Source organism: Helianthus annuus, chromosome 16 (genome assembly GCF_002127325.2).
Source record: "Helianthus annuus cultivar XRQ/B chromosome 16, HanXRQr2.0-SUNRISE, whole genome shotgun sequence".
Classification (NCBI taxonomy): domain Eukaryota; kingdom Viridiplantae; phylum Streptophyta; class Magnoliopsida; order Asterales; family Asteraceae; genus Helianthus; species Helianthus annuus.
Genome location: NC_035448.2, coordinates 147,356,545 through 147,372,750, shown reverse-complemented (window position 1 = coordinate 147,372,750; position 16,206 = coordinate 147,356,545). Strand labels below are relative to the sequence as shown.

The 16,206-nt window shown below is 35.3% G+C and overlaps 1 non-coding gene across 1 annotated transcript; it reads left to right on the top strand.

The window, feature by feature from the left end:
- Nucleotides 1–7,135: 7,135 nt before the first annotated feature.
- Nucleotides 7,136–7,219, top strand: TRNAY-GUA. Its single transcript has one exon. It is a non-coding gene; the product is annotated as a tRNA-Tyr (tRNA).
- The last annotated feature ends 8,987 nt before the right edge of the window (nt 7,220–16,206 follow it).

Here is a 16,206-nt window from a genome sequence, read left to right as displayed (position 1 = left end):
CTTGTAGCTAAATGATTTTGTTTTATTTATAGCTTGTTTGTTTAAATGATTAGTTACAAGTAATCAACATTTAATACTATGGCTTGAATGTTTCAAAATAAAATTGAAAATTATGGACTATGATTGAACGTAATTGTTTATTTTGTTTAAGTGTTTAGTGTTGTTTTATCAACTTATAGAGCGATTTATATGTGATAGGAACCATGAGTAAGAATGTAATGAACTTATGGAGTATTTAGTATCTCTAGATGATGTTTTGGATAGATTTTAAAAATGAAAACCAGTAGGACACAATTTTAAATACGTTTGTAATGACGTTTGACGTGTTTTTGATAACTATATAAATATTAGTTTGATGTTCTTTTGTCTTACATGACCCGACACAATCCGACCCGCTATGAACCGATTTTTTCATATAGCTAGGGGTACCCACCCCCTGAGAAAAATTCTTGGGTCCGCCACTGTACATGTGCCATCTAACTAGAAACGACATAAGAAACATGGAAAGAGGTGACAATTTGTTACTAATTACTGTCATCACATTTAGACTTTATTCGATCTCCTTGCTAACATTGATGCTCGAGTTCATGAGAAGAAATTGGTACACATGATTAATAGTTTGGCCATAAAATTTTCATTAGATCATGGGCATTATTCATCATCACAACTCGTTTTCATGTTTTTTCATCAGATCAAATATCTGACCAATTTAGATAAGAGGTCTTAACCATTCAGATTCAGTATAATGGTTAACTATTCAGAGGCAAATGTCTGAACCATTCAGACATCTGCTCACTAAACAAACAACTGAATAATTAAGTGCTGAACTAGTAAGATGTTTGAATAATTGAAAACTTCATTAAGAGCTAAATAAATAGTCCCCTAAGTTATGTTACGTTTGAATCTAAATAAATCAAGTTAGTTTGGTTGAAAATGGACTAAACAGGAAAGGAAAAGAAACTAAGAAAGAAGCTTCAAGTGTTAAGTGGGCTTCTTAAAGATCTCGTGGAAATGGGCTTTAGGACTTAATGGAGTGCTATTGGGCTGGGTGGAACCGATAGAGAATAAAAAAGAAAAGAATTCGCACAACAATTTGGAAAGGAGTTGTGGCCACGGTCACCGAGGCCCAACGGCAGGCAAACTTTTGTTGAGGTTGTCAGTTAAAAAAGACCTATAAACTTGAGTGATAAAATGATGGATAAATTACACTTTTCGTCCTTTATGTTTGTATCGAATTGCAATGGATATCCTTTAACTTCAATTACAGTCACAATCCTTTATTTGTAAAATTCATTACATTCTACGTCCTTCGGCCCTAACCTGGTTAAAATTTTCAGTTAAATGGTTAGTAATTTTACTAAAATATTTAAAATATAATCAAACATTATTAATCATGTTCTCTCTCTTCCTCACTACTTTCTCTCTCAAACACCACCAGCCACCATCACTTCCACCAGCCACCACCATCTACCAGCATGGCCGGCCCTAGGGGTGGGCGGGGGGGACCACCGGCCAGAGCCCAATATTTCGAGGGTCACGTTTTTTATGAAAAAACCTGATATGTATATGTAAAAAAAAAATTTTAATCGGGTACATCCATACAAACACCAACATAGTCCCCCTTACAAAGCTATTCTTATGGTTTAGATTAGTTATTAACCCCTTTGGCATTAGGTTTCAACCTTTAGTGAGCCAAATACCCAATTTCGTTAAAGCCTAAGAGCACATTTTTTCGAGCTCGAACAAGGTACACAAATTCTCAGGGCCGACCCTGTCTACCAGCCACCACTTTCAACACCTCTCCATTTGACCGCTTGAAATGATTTGATTTTGCATACTTTAAAAAATTTTTTATAAAAGGAAATTCAAATACTTGTTATCTATTGAATCTATGGGTTATTTATAAATACATATTCATGTTCTTTTCATAAATTTAGTCAAAGTCCTGTTCTCGATGATTTTGAACATTAGTCAAAATCATTAATTGGGTATAAGATCATAAGACCAATCCATTCTTTTCAGAATCCTTCGGCCCCTTTAACATGATTTTGACTGAAGAAGAACATGATTTTGAACTTACACAGTACCAAATGCCATTACTGACGCTGCCTTTAAACACCCAAACCTAACCACCACCACCGCGTTTCAGATCAGGGAAGAACCACCGTCGGTGGTGTTTCGTCGGAGACCACTATCTGGTTTCAGATCTGCGAAGAATCTGACATTTACGCTTTTCAGATCTGATGACTTTTTTTGCGAAGTTGTTGGGGTTCAGATGGAGGTGGTGGGTGAGTGTGAGATGACGGTGACCTTCAGTAGGCGACTGTCGGCTCCTGCTATGTCTAGAGCTCCGATTGTTGTTCAAACGGATTTCGAATGGGGGAGGGATTTGGTGGTTGCCGTCACAGTGGTTGTGGGGGTGGGGTTTGGTGTTGTGGCGGCAGATTTGGTGGCGTTGGTGGCTTTCACAGAGGTGGTAGGGGTGGGGGTTTGGTTGAAGAGATAACTGAGATAAAAGAGATTAGGTTTATGTTTTTTATATATTGTTTTATTTTTTACAATATGTTTTGATTAAATTTGTTTAAAGATATTAGTAAGATTACTAGCTTACCCTCACGTGCAAGGCACATGTTATATTTAACTCAAAAATCTAACCAGGTTAAGGCCAAAGGACGTAGAGTGTAATGAGTTTTACAAATAAAGGATTGTGACTTTAATTATTGAAGTTAAAGGGTATCCATTGCAATTCGATACAAACATAAAGGACGAAAAGTGTAATTTACCCTAAAATGATTAAAAATATTTTATACGATAAATTAAAAAAAAAACCATTTATTTGACAACAAAGGAATAATCTATCTATCTATACTTTCTTTAAAGGAGAAATCCAAGTGACATAAGAAAAGCTGATTTGTCAGCTTGAGAGCATGTCCAACAAGGCTTTTCTTATCTCATTATTACATCATAAAGCCTAATATTAAAGACTTTAAACTTCAAAGATGGCCCACATTTAGGATGCAAAGGTCTGCTGAGAGGAAACGTCTGCCCATATCAATAACTTTTGTTTAAACATCTGCCCTCAACATTTTATAATCAAACATTAGTTCTCAATAAACATCTGTTGAGATTCAAAATTCTGGCTCCACATTCAAAATTCAAAATTCAAACCATATATTCTAATCCTATAAATAAGGGTTAATAATCTGGCTCCACATTCAAATCTCTCCCGCTCACATCTGTGATCGTATCTCTCCCTCTCAAATCCATCTTTCTCATGATTATGTTTACATGTTATCGTTCCATTATCATTGTTCAAACATCATCGTTTCAATGCAGGTTCCCATCACAGATCAGCCTTTTAGTATCTCTGTCTACTCTCTCTCAACTCTCTATTTCTAAAACTGTAGAGATAGAGAAGCGGATGAAGACGACAGAGGCGTTGCATTTAACATCGATTTGAATGGTAGTTTAAAAATAGATATTTTTTGTTTTTTCTTTTTATTAATGCTAAATTTTCTTCAGGTAGATCTTGCTGGATTTCTTATTTGGTGTTGAAGTCTTGAGTTCGTTGGCCGAGCTTCCGACTGTGATTAAGGTTATAAAATGAAGTCCAGGATTTTATTGATGAAGAGGTAATGTCCTTTTATGTTTAAAATAAATCATGATTCTATGGAATTTGATTGATATGATTGATATGTTTGTAGGTTTGATTTTGTCTTTGAACAAAGATGTGATTACGAGTAGATTGATTTGAATGTGGTATATATTGGATTAAATACTCAACTGGTGGAATGACAGCAAGTCCAGCTTATGCTTCGAGCTGTCTTGAACTCTTTGGAGGCTGATAGATGGCTTTGGGAGGTCTGAAAAGCAGAATTGATATATTTAGGGAAAATGAGGTTGAAAGATGATAACCCAACAGTTGATGATCTCATTCTACATCTCCGATAAATTCAACTGTATTCTCAAACAATGTTTCCTAGATTTTTGAAGACCGACAAAAGTCTAAAGAAGCATCACTGTGTACATTTGTTGGTCTTTGTCGGTCTTCAAAAATCTAGCAAGCATTGTTTGAGAATACAATTGAATTTATCGGAGCAGTCGAATGAGATCCTACACTGTTGGATTATCATCTTTCAATCCCATTTTCCCTAAATATATTGATTCTGTATTTCAACAGGGATAAACGGACACTGCTGAGGACAAGGCTGTTAAAGACATGCACTTATGCACCTAAGGCCTGATCAACCAAAGGAAAACCACTGCTCAAGTAACAGCAGTGGTTCAGTGTCTACAGCGGATTCAACATCAGTATTTATGTATCAGTTTTTCTTATGTAACAGTGTTTATTGTATCGGTGTTTAGATTTTGTTACAGCTTCGATGATGGTTGTTAGATTTAAGAAAATGTAATTGCTACAGTTCCAATATTATTGTTATTATATTATCATCTGTTGAACGTGGTCTGTTCAAGCACTGATGTTAAACATGTTGTGTTCAGCTGCATCATCTGTTAGTCCATAGCAGAGGTTCTCTCTGGCAGACCTTTGCTTGAACCGTCTCGGTGTTTATCAGCAGATGTTCATCATGAGGCTTGTGTAAACATATATTTTGAAATCCTCTGTTGAACTTTATCACTGTTAAGTCACAAAAGATGTTAGCAATTTATACTGTGGAATGATCAGCAGATGTTATGTTTTGTAGACCTTTGTTTCAACAGCAGATGTTAGCTTTATGATGCTTTTGTATTCATATGGGCAGTAGAGGTTGTTTTATCAGCAGAGTTTATTTGCTATAACAGTCTTTGTGTTTATTAAGCTCCTCATTTTGATTGTTTGGGTATAATATTCTTGAAATTGGTCTTTTTTTTTTGAAAACAGATGTTTATGGGCAAACATTTGTTTAAGCTCGAACATTTATTTAAGGCCAAACATCTGTTTATGGTCAAACTTCTGTTTAAGTCCCAAAGACAACTGATATATAAGGCGAGACATCTGTTTAAGGGCCAACTTCTATTTAAAAGCCTGTTACAACCATTGTGTTGGTTGAAACATTTGATTGTTAAAAGTTGTCCACTGCTGATAAACAACCTCTGTTTCTTCAATCTTCGTGTTGACCATTGACTGAACAAACATCTTTGTTTAAAAAACTGATAGGTATCCACTGATAGGAAAGAATAGCCACTGCTCACTTTTTTATTGTTGACATCCATTTATATTGACCATCAGTGGTTTTCCTAAAAAACAACCACTGCTCACATTTTTATTACTGATGGTGTTAATTAGTGATAGATTGAACAAAAATTACCATTTTACCTAATCGTTACATTCAAATGAGATAAGAGTTTCTCCAACATTGTTTTCGCGATAAAATTTAAAGTTAAATTAAAAAATAAAAAAAATTCTTGATGACTATTTGTTGCAAATGAAATCAGTAATTAATGTCAATTTCTTGAGCTTTGGACATTTAAAATATTGAAAATGTGAATTTCAAACTGAGGGTTATTATCTCTTAACTAAAGTTAAAATAAAATATTAGAAAATTCATCATGACAATTGCTTTCAAATCAGATCAGTAATTACTGATAATATCAGTAATTTTGAAATTCAAAATATGCAAAATGGTAATTTAAAATTGATGTTCTATCTCTTTTGTTTCTTACTTTGCAGACGTTTCTAATATTTTTAGCTTAATAAAGCTGGAAATAAGGATATACACTACTTACCTTTCAGTTCCCAATAAACATCAGTTCCCAATAAACATCATGACAATTGCTTTCAAATCAGATCAGTAATTACTGATAATATCAGTAATTTTGAAATTCAAAATTCAAAATTCAAAATTCAAACCATATATTCTAATCCTATAAATAAGATATAATTATCTGGTGTCACATTCAAATCTCGCTCGCTCATATATGTGAGTGTATCTCTCTCTCTCAAATGTATCTTTCTCGTGGTTCAGCCGCTAATCTCCGATTACACTTCTTTGTTCAAATTTTTGTTGTTTATGTTTACACGTTATCGTTCCAGTATCATTGTTCCAACATCGTCGTTTCAATGAAAATTCGCATTATCTTATTTTATTCATTTTTTGCTCTTGTCTTCGAATTTCATTTATTAAGCAAAAAGTTTCTTAAAAATGAATAAAAATGAATTAGATTCTACTTATTTAGATTCTATTTATATTGAATTGAGGGGTTTGTTAGAATCCCATCCAGTAGGGATTCTTAGTCAAAATAGGATTATCGTAAGATATAGAAAGATAAAAAATTCTATATTTTCTAGAGTTTAATTATATATGACGAGAAGAAGATATTTTTTGCCTAATTATAAGAATTTCATCTTTTATCTTGTTAATAGAGGCTTCTTGATCAAATCAATAATAAGGAATATAGAAAAGGGGGCGGATTTTTTATGTCTTACTCCATAACTTTGAGGGAAGAAGAGAACAATAGCCTGACAAGGATTCGGTCCGATTTAGGTGCCCAGTGAGGTGCCAAACAGACCCCATCGTTGATTTGATATATTGATAAGGTGAATACCCAGTCTATTCAATGCTAGGCTGAGTATCAGGGCCTCAAAAAAATCTCTTTTCGTCCTATGAACTTTAAGGTGTATGAAGTTTCATATTTGATTTTTAAGTAGAGCGATAGAGACTTCATTTCACTTAGGTTAATCTAGGCCAGAGGCAGACCTACGTCAAGATAACCCCCCTTGAAAAACTTTGGTAGTGTTCCTGAATCTGAATAAACATAATGACTAGTTAAGGCGGCCTTAGGCATTAATTACCTATGGTATTCTTCTTATTACCTATTGTATTTCTAGTGCTTTTTTTTATTAGAGGTGGCGGGGACCTATTATTTCGAGTTTCTTTTTGAATCAAGGTGGCCATAGGCTCCTATGGTCCAGCGGTTACGACCTCTCTTTTTCACGGAGAAAACGAGGGTTCAAGTCCCTCTGGGGTATACTAAGACTCAAGACGATAGGAGTGGGATTTTCTATCAAGTGATCTATATTTGTCAAGTCCTTCTAATAGTCTACTCAGTGGGACTTTGTATTTTAGATCAAGTGATATGTATTTATCAAATCTGCCTGGGGACAATATTGTGGAACGTCTAAAATAAATTAGGCGTTGGGTCGATGCCCGAGTGGTTAATGGGGACGGACTGTAAATTCGTTGACAATATGTCTACGCTGGTTCAAATCCAGCTCGGCCCAACAATTTGTCAATCTACTATCAGATGGTAGAACACTCTTGTTCTTAATAAATACCTGATACGAGAGAATAAAAAGGAATCCAAAATTTCTGCTAGATCTCTTCTTATTTCCCTGGGATTGTAGTTCAATAGGCAAGAGCACCGCCCAACGTTTCAATATCGATGTTGCAGTATCATTGTTGCAACATCGTGTGAAGTTGCATGTGCTACCTTCTTTGATGTGAAAGTTGCAGCTTTAACGGACGGTATGTATCTTCTATCATGAAAAGTTGCAGCTTCAACGGACGATATGTATTTTTGTTAAATTCTGTCAGGAAGATTTTCTCCTTTTATAGAAAGTATAGATAGATAGATTCGTCCAATATTGTGGAAACTCAGATGTGCTACAACAGTTGAGAAGAGACATTTTCATTTTAGGTTTGTTTCTTATTTGTGATGCCAGTAATATAGAGTGCGGTGATAGAGACGTGCAGTTCATGGCGATGCTGAAGGACATACATCGAGAGGTTCAGCAATCGATGGAGTTGAAACTAAACTTTCTTAATTCTTACTGTTATTCTTAGATTTGAACTTTAATATTGTTCAGTGTGTGATGTAATTATTGGACTTTTAGTTTAAAGATCATGAATAAATGAATAAATTTAATTTTATGAATCTAAGTTGTGTTTTCTTTTTACTTATTATTTAGTGTTTGAGTAAGATTTAGATTATGTTGATGTTGAATTTTGTCTGAACATCTGTTTGGTAAGTTAACAGATGTTTAATATTGTGAAGGATTGGTTTGATGTTCAACCTCTGTTTCTTCATTCTTCATGTTGACCACTGAGTGACCAAACATTTGTGTTTCAATCAATGTATGCTATCAACTGATAGTTAAAAAATTGAATTACAATGAAATTACAATTTTACCTAATTGTTACAATTTTACCTACGAAATCCTAACAAGTCGTAACTCTAGCGTGTAATACTTTATTTTAATAATCTCAACATGCATCTTAAAAATAGTTAAAATGAAAATTTTGAATGAATTATAAAAGTATCAAAATCTTTTCAGGAAATCAAAAATCCATTCTAATAGTTTATTTTAATAATCTCAACATTGCACCATCAGGACTGATAGGCTATCCACTGATGGCTTAAAGTCTCCCACTGTTTTCATTGTAAGCATTACAACCACTGATATTATTTCATCACTGGTTTCATAAAACAACTGTCTTCCATTACTCATCAAGGGTTGGGTCGTGGACAGTACATAGCGGTCAAATCTTTTGTAACCACTGCCATGTCAGCATTCACTTTTTCCCCTATAAAACCCTGATCAAAACCCCCCAAACAGGGTTTTTACTATCGAATCGATTTCAAAATTCCTTTTCTCAAAGCAGTTATCTTCCATTTCTCTCAAAATTCCTTATCGTCCTTCTTCCTCAAATGGCAAAATCACCGTCTTCATCATCTGAGAAATCCACTCAAAAGGCCATAGAAATTCCATACAAAGCTCCCCATAACTACTTGGGTCTGTTGACAAAACCGAGTAACACTAAAACCTTCAGTTCCGTCATAGATGCTCTTTCGTCTTCAAAGTACAAAACTTTGTTCACTTCTGATGCTCCGATTTACTTGGCAACCCAGAGGGAATTTTGGAAAAATGCAAAACTTGAATCTCAAGATGAAATACCCATAGCCATCAATTCCTCGATAAAGGGTGTTTAAGTTAAAATCACACCACAAACAATATCTGAAGTATTTGAACTCAATGATCTTCTAGGTAAAACTTCTTTCCCAAAAGTAGAGTATCGAACAGATTTTTTAGAAAGAGGTTATGCAGAGGAAATGAAAAAAGACACTTTGCAAAAAGACAGTTTTCCTCCTGCCACAAGGTTTTTGTTTCATACTCTCTTAATGTGTGTTTCTAACAAGACCACTGCTTTTAATGAAATTCCATTAAAGATCCAATACCTCGGTTATGCTATCTTGCATGGGGAAAACTTTAACTATTCCTAGGAGATCTTTGATGACTTGGTCAAAAATGTTACTAGCAAATCATTTTTACTATTTCCAAGGTTCCTAAGCTTTTATTTTCAAAAGAAATTTGGAAAGGAAGATGCTCATGTACTCATGCAGGGTAAACCTTTTCAAATAAATGGCCTTACACCTGTAACATTTACAAGGCTATCAAAAGTGTCCAAAACACAAGTAGAGGCTCCTGAGCAGACTTTAGCAGCTACCACTGCTCCTCAGGCACCTGCTGCTGAGTCCACTGCTAAAGGTGATCACAACAGAAAAACAACTGTTGTGAAACCCACACCTAAATGCACCAAAAGACCAAGACAAAAGAAAATACAAAAGCCCCCCAAACCTAAAACAAAGGCAACTCTGGAAGATGAGATCCCAGAGCAACTGCCAGTGATAACACAAAAGTCACCAGAAACCACTGCTGCTACTTCCTCACAACAGATGGTAGAAACATCTCAACCCGAGCCTCAAACTCCTCCTGCTTCTTCTCAAAAAGAACAGGTTGTAAGAACCGGGACACCAAATTATGATGCTCTAGAATCACTTGATACTATCATTCACAGCCCACTTCCCGGGGCCATTCTCTTTCCACACTCATACTCACCTCTCAAATTGCTGCACAAACAAAACTTTTGTTGGATGCAGTTGATATAGCTCGGACAGAAATCAGTTCCTCTCAACCACCTATCACTGAGTGCATGCCACCATAAGTGACTGAGTCTGAACTCCCTATCATTGCTAACCCACCAACAACAGCAAAGGAGGTTACACTGCAGGAAGTACAAGTACTTCCTGTCAGTAGTTCAAGCGAAGAAGCAACTACAGGTGTTGGATCCACTGATCTACAACTGGCCAGTTGTTTCATAAATCAGACTTCCTTGAAGGCAATTTCCTCTGCAGCAACTCTGATAACCACTGGTGTGTTTGTTCCAACTACTGGTACATTTAAAAGGTTATCAATTGCTGAGGAAAGAAGTCCCCAATACCAAGAACAAGGGGCATCATTGGATAACTTTTGGGAAAATTTTCCAAAGGCGACCACTGATACAACCAGTGTTAGTGGGAAATCAGATGATCCCATTAAGTTGGGTGATGGTTTAATGTACCGAGAGTTGACGAATAGAGTTGACAAGCTTGATACATCTGTTGCAGAAATCAAAGACATGCTGCAACAGTTGTTGAAAGCACAAAAGGTACCACCCACTGCTGCACCAACTTCAGCAGCTGCTCCTTCATCTGCTCCCACTCCAAATGAGCTGTGGAGTTTGTTTCAACCTCTGCTACACCACCAATGAGAATTAGCTGATCGGCAACATGAGATACAAGTTCAAAAGGTCAGAAATCTCATGGAAGCAAGGTTTAAAGACACCCAGGCAGATATCAAGGCAATCAAGGCCCATTTACTAAACACCACTGGCACTGCTCCTCCCTCTATCATCTTTGTGGACAACCCACCACCAGCTAATGCCAAAAAGGGGGAGAAAATGAAGCAGTTGACAAAGAAAGGATATGAAGATGGATTGTACATTGCATCGGACAATTCAAGTATGCTTGCAGACATCCCTTTGCCAGATGGTTCCAAAAAGATTGATGTAACCACAAATGCCATTGCTGATGCAAAAGCAAGGGTAAAAAGGAATATGCAGGCAAAGGACAAATCAAGGTTTGAACAGGAGAAGAGAGTTTTTATGGAAATGAATGAGCAGGGTATTTCAGAACCAAAGTAAGAAGAAAATCCTAAGGTCTAAAGAAAGCAGCCCACTAGACATCAATCTCCCAAACCAACAGATGTTAAAACTCCTGTTGTATCAACAACTGTTGGTACTTCAGTGGTTTCAACAGCTGTTACCCAAACAACTGCCACCACTTCAACACACACCACAACTACAGCTCCCAATTCAACCACTGCCTCACCAAAAACATCATCACCACCAAAAATCACTTCACCATCAAAAACAACTTCATCACCACCATCTTCTCCTGATAAAAAACAGAAGACTTCAGATGACACATCATCTGTTGTAACGACAACAGTGGTTGAAACACCAATTGTTCCAACAACTACTGCTCCCACTTTAACCACTGCCTCACCGAAAACATCATCACCACCAAAAATCACCTCACCACCAAAAACAACTTCATCACCATCATCATCTACTGCTAAAAAGCAGAAGACTTCAGATGACACATCATCTGTTGTAATGACAATAGTGGTTGAAACACCAGTTGTTCCAACAATTGTTAGTCAGCAACCTTCCACTCAAATCACTACCACTCAATCCATCAAAACACCACCAACCTCTCCTGAACCCAAAAGGAGAAGGGTAACCAATGTTGTCCTAGATGATGACACTTCACCACCACAAACATCCACACAATTACTACCAGTTGTACCTATTCCAAACCCTGTTCCTCTTTCTTCAGCTCAAGTTCAAAAACCAAACACTGCCATCACTCCTGCAAGTGCTCAGTACCCTTTAGGGCTTATAGCAGTTAGAGAGGAGATTAAATCCTTCTACACTGAAGATGACCCTGCTAAAAGGAGTTTGTCATCTCTTGAAGGATATCCTAGGCCAAACAACATTGAAGAATATATGAGGTTAAAAGCTCAACAAGCAGAGGATATCTCTAAAAGGAATTCACATAGTAAATCTGATAAGGAAATACAACACAACTATCAATACCTGCTAACTCAAGTCGGAACATTGGAGCAGTTTGTAAAAAATCTTTGTCAGCAACTATCAGAAAGAGCGGATGAAACCTTGAGAAAAGATTATCTTGATAACATCATCGCTTACAAAGCGTATAAAGGAGAAAGGTACATGTACAAAGAATGGACCATTAGTGAGCTTGAAAGTGAAGCGGCCAAAATTCAAGATATGATCAAAAACAACGTGAAGCAGACTGCTCCTATCTGGGCAAAGTTTAAGAAAAATGTACCAGAAAGGACTCTGCAGCTGAAGAGGATGAAAGAGGAGCTGATTTCAACTGCTTTTGGGTCAAAGAATCAAGTGTCAAGATGGAAAGAGGATAAAGTGTTTGCATCTTACAAAAGGCTGGAAGAACTAAGGAAGAAAAATCCTAATATTCCACAAAAGCCTGATTATCCTGAAGCAGTGGTTTCAGCTGAGCCACAAAAGCAACATTTCAGGAGATCCACTGCTCCACCTGCTGCCATCCTTAACCAAAGAAGGAATCAAAAGCAGATGGATAAAATAACAGCAGTAGATAAAGAAGCAAAGGATTACCTTGTGAAAGTAGGAGTTAAACGGATGATTGAAGAAACACTTGAATCTTGAAATAAATTCAATTATTCGGTTCTATTTTAAAATGTGTGTTGAAACCATTTCTCCTGTTTGATTGTGTGCAAAGTTTATTTCCATTTTAATTCCGCTGCATTACTTGATTTAGTTTTGCTGAAAGTTGTTGAGGCAGGTGATTGTGTTTTTGTAGTTAATGTTTGTTGAACTTTAAGTTGTATTCAAATTCTATGAAGTACGCATGTCTATAAACAGTTTATATCGTCTTTTTGGGTAAACAGTTAAATTGTATGTAATTGATATATTAGCTATAATAGATGACACGTTTTGGTACAATATCTATGCACGTATCTATATGTTCTATTAATATGTGTTATTCATGTTTGTCTAAGAAATGACTCATGTTTGCAGCTCTCATTTTTAATGAGAGTACTAAATTGTTTGTTAATAACATTATTCTCTTAACATATGTTTACTAACCTTTGTAATTTTTGTTGACTGACCTTTTTAACATAGGTTGACTAACATGCATATCTGTTTACTATCTATCCATCTGGCAACCTCTGTTGGAGATAATGGATAACATTTTTTAGGAAAGTCTGTTAGAAAGCAACAGAAGTTTTTAACAGTTAATAGAAAACAGTAATTTGCTATCAATATAATTGAATTGCTGTTGAATAAACCTATTGACTATTAGTGTATATCAATTTTATAAGTGATGTGCGTGAAGTGTGTTATATTTTAGGTGTATATTTTAAGCCCTTTTACACTTTTTAGCCAAGTTTTAAATTTATAAAACACGATATTTACTAGCACTAAACACACATATGGGCAAGTGCACCCATCGTGGACGTAGCATAGTGTTGGTAAGATACCGAGGTCGTCCAAGGACACAAGAGCTTTTAGTACCGGTTTATCCTCAACGTCTAATCAAATCAAAATGTTAAAAAAAGATTTTTAAACTAAGAGAATAAAACTAACTAAAATGCTGAAAATAAAAATAAAAACAGATAGACAAGATGAATCACTTGGATCCGACTCGTGTGTTAGTGTAACCTTTGATTATTTTCGCACTTTTGCACTTGTTTAAGAGATTATCTTAGTTATTGTAGTAGGCCCCTCTTTTGAAGGCGACGTTGCCCTCAACCCAGTAGTTTGAGTCAGCAAGGATACAATCCTAAAGGGTCGGATTATTGAAAGATAATTACTTAAGTTATTAATGCATAATGTGGTAGGCCCCTCTTTTGAAGGCGACGTTACCCTCAGCTAAGTAGTCTGAGTCAGCAGGGATACAGTCCTAAGTAGCTGGGTTAAAGTTTTAATAGTAGTTTAACTTATGAGGGGATCAAAGAGTTTGGACCCCCGCCTTCCAATACCTTTGGATATTGAAGGAGGTCCTACTAAATTTGACCCAGGTCCTTTGCAGGATCTATACACTGAACAATGGCAAGACTCTTACCAAACCGTTCCCTTAACCCCCGACCAGGTAGCCAACATACCTCCATATAGACCGTGGAGATATGAATGGTGAAAATCTTTTATTTTATATAGACAGTAAAATAATGCCAAGACACCACGGACAAACGATAAGGAAGAATCACCTTCAACATAAGAAACTAGTCATTAAAGTCATTAATACAAAACCAATTAAAAAGTGCAAAACATTAAAAATAAAAAGTATTACACTAAACACTTGTCTTCACCAAGTGATGTAAGAGACTTAGGCAAACATGGCCTTTGATTGTCAAGAACTCTTACGATCAATCTTGGATCCCGAGACGACTCACACACTCTATGATGGACAATGGATGATGGTGGTGGATGATGGTGTTATGGTGGTGGTGGGTGGTGGGTGGTGGGTGAAGTGTGAGAGAGGTGGTGTGCCAAGGGATGAGTTGAAATGGCTCCAAGCACTCCTATTTATAGGCTGAATAGAAGCCTGGGCACGGCCCCGTGTCCATCTGACACTCTCTCTCTTCATTAATTGTAATTCACAATTACAATAAATGCGCCTGCAGTAACTGGACCACGCCCCCGTGTCCGCTGGGCACGACCCCATGGTGGGCAGTAGAAGCTTCTATATGTTTGTCTATTCTGCTGCTTCTTGGGCACGGCCCCGTGCTCGCTGAGCACGGGGTGTGTTCAGTCTTCTGTGTTCTTAGTTTTGCTTGGGAAGATGCTGTCGAGGGGTCGGGCAATCCACTGTTGTTCCTTTTTTTGTATTTATGTTAGATTTTGCTGTCGTTTTGCTTCTTTTGTTAATTTGAGCTCATTTAATCCTGAAAATACAAAAGAAAGACAAAAGCACACTTTTTCCAACATTAGTACTAAAAAAGGGTTAATTTTATGCCATAATTGTTATAATTTATATGTTGCATTTTGCGCATATCAATAAGTCTGCATTAATTATTTTTTTACGCTCTGTCAATATGGGTTATGCATTGTTTTCTAAGAAACGACCCGTGTTTGCACACGGGTCTTACCGCTAGTCTACTATAATAAAAGAAACCATGTTTTGGACACGTGTCATTCATTGAAGGTATCCTCAAATTTATATTTATCTTATATTAACTAAATAAATAAATAATAAATTAATATTAAATCTTATCATACTTTAATAAAATATTATTCTCAAATCTAAATTGTTAATTTAATATATTTTTAAAACAAATATCTCTCTTTCCTACTTATCTTATATTAAATATATAAATAATAAATAAATATTAAATGTTATCCTAATTTATTAAATATATATCTTTCTTTATTATTTGATATACAAAATTATATTTATTCAACAAGTCTAAAATGCGGGGGTTTGAAAAATATAACTTTTTTATTATTTACTATACAAAGTTACATTTATATAACCCGTGTAATACACGAAGTTTTTAAAGATATAACTTTTTATCATTTGCTATATAAAATTAGATTTATTCAACACGTATAATACAAGAGGTTTTTAAGGATATAATGTTTTTATTATTTGGTAGATTTTTCGACCCAACTGTACACGTTTTTTTTAAGATACGACGTTTTTAGTATTTAATATACACAATTACATTTATTTAATATGTGTAATACATATGGTTTTTAAAGATATAACTCTTTTTTAGATCTATTCAACACGTGTAACATACGAGGTTTTAAGGATGTAATTTTTTATTATTTGGTAGATTTATTCAACCCGATTATATATGGCTTTTTTTTTAAAGATACGACGTTTTTAGTATTTAGTATACAAAATTACATTTATTTAATCTGTGTAATACACATGGTTTTTAAAGATATAACTTTTTTTTTATTATTTGATATATAAAATTACATTTATTTAACCCGTACAACATACGGGGTTCATAAAAATATAACTTTTAATTATTTAATATATAAAATATTATTTATTCAACCCGTATAATACACGAGGTTCTAACCTAGTAATGTATATAAACGATACTTGGCCAGAATAATCTATACGTTTATAAATGAATTAATTGGAAAATATTAACGTTACAACTTACAACATCATCCGTCTAATTGATTTTCTTCAAGCATTATAAATGAATTAATTGGAAAATATTAACGTTACAACTTACAACATCATCCGTCTAATTGATTTTCTTCAAACATTAAAACTTTCAAGTCTAAGGGGCTCTTTGGCAAACATCTGAATGGTTAAGTGATTAACCAGTAAAAGTTCTGAACCATTAAGTGTTAAACC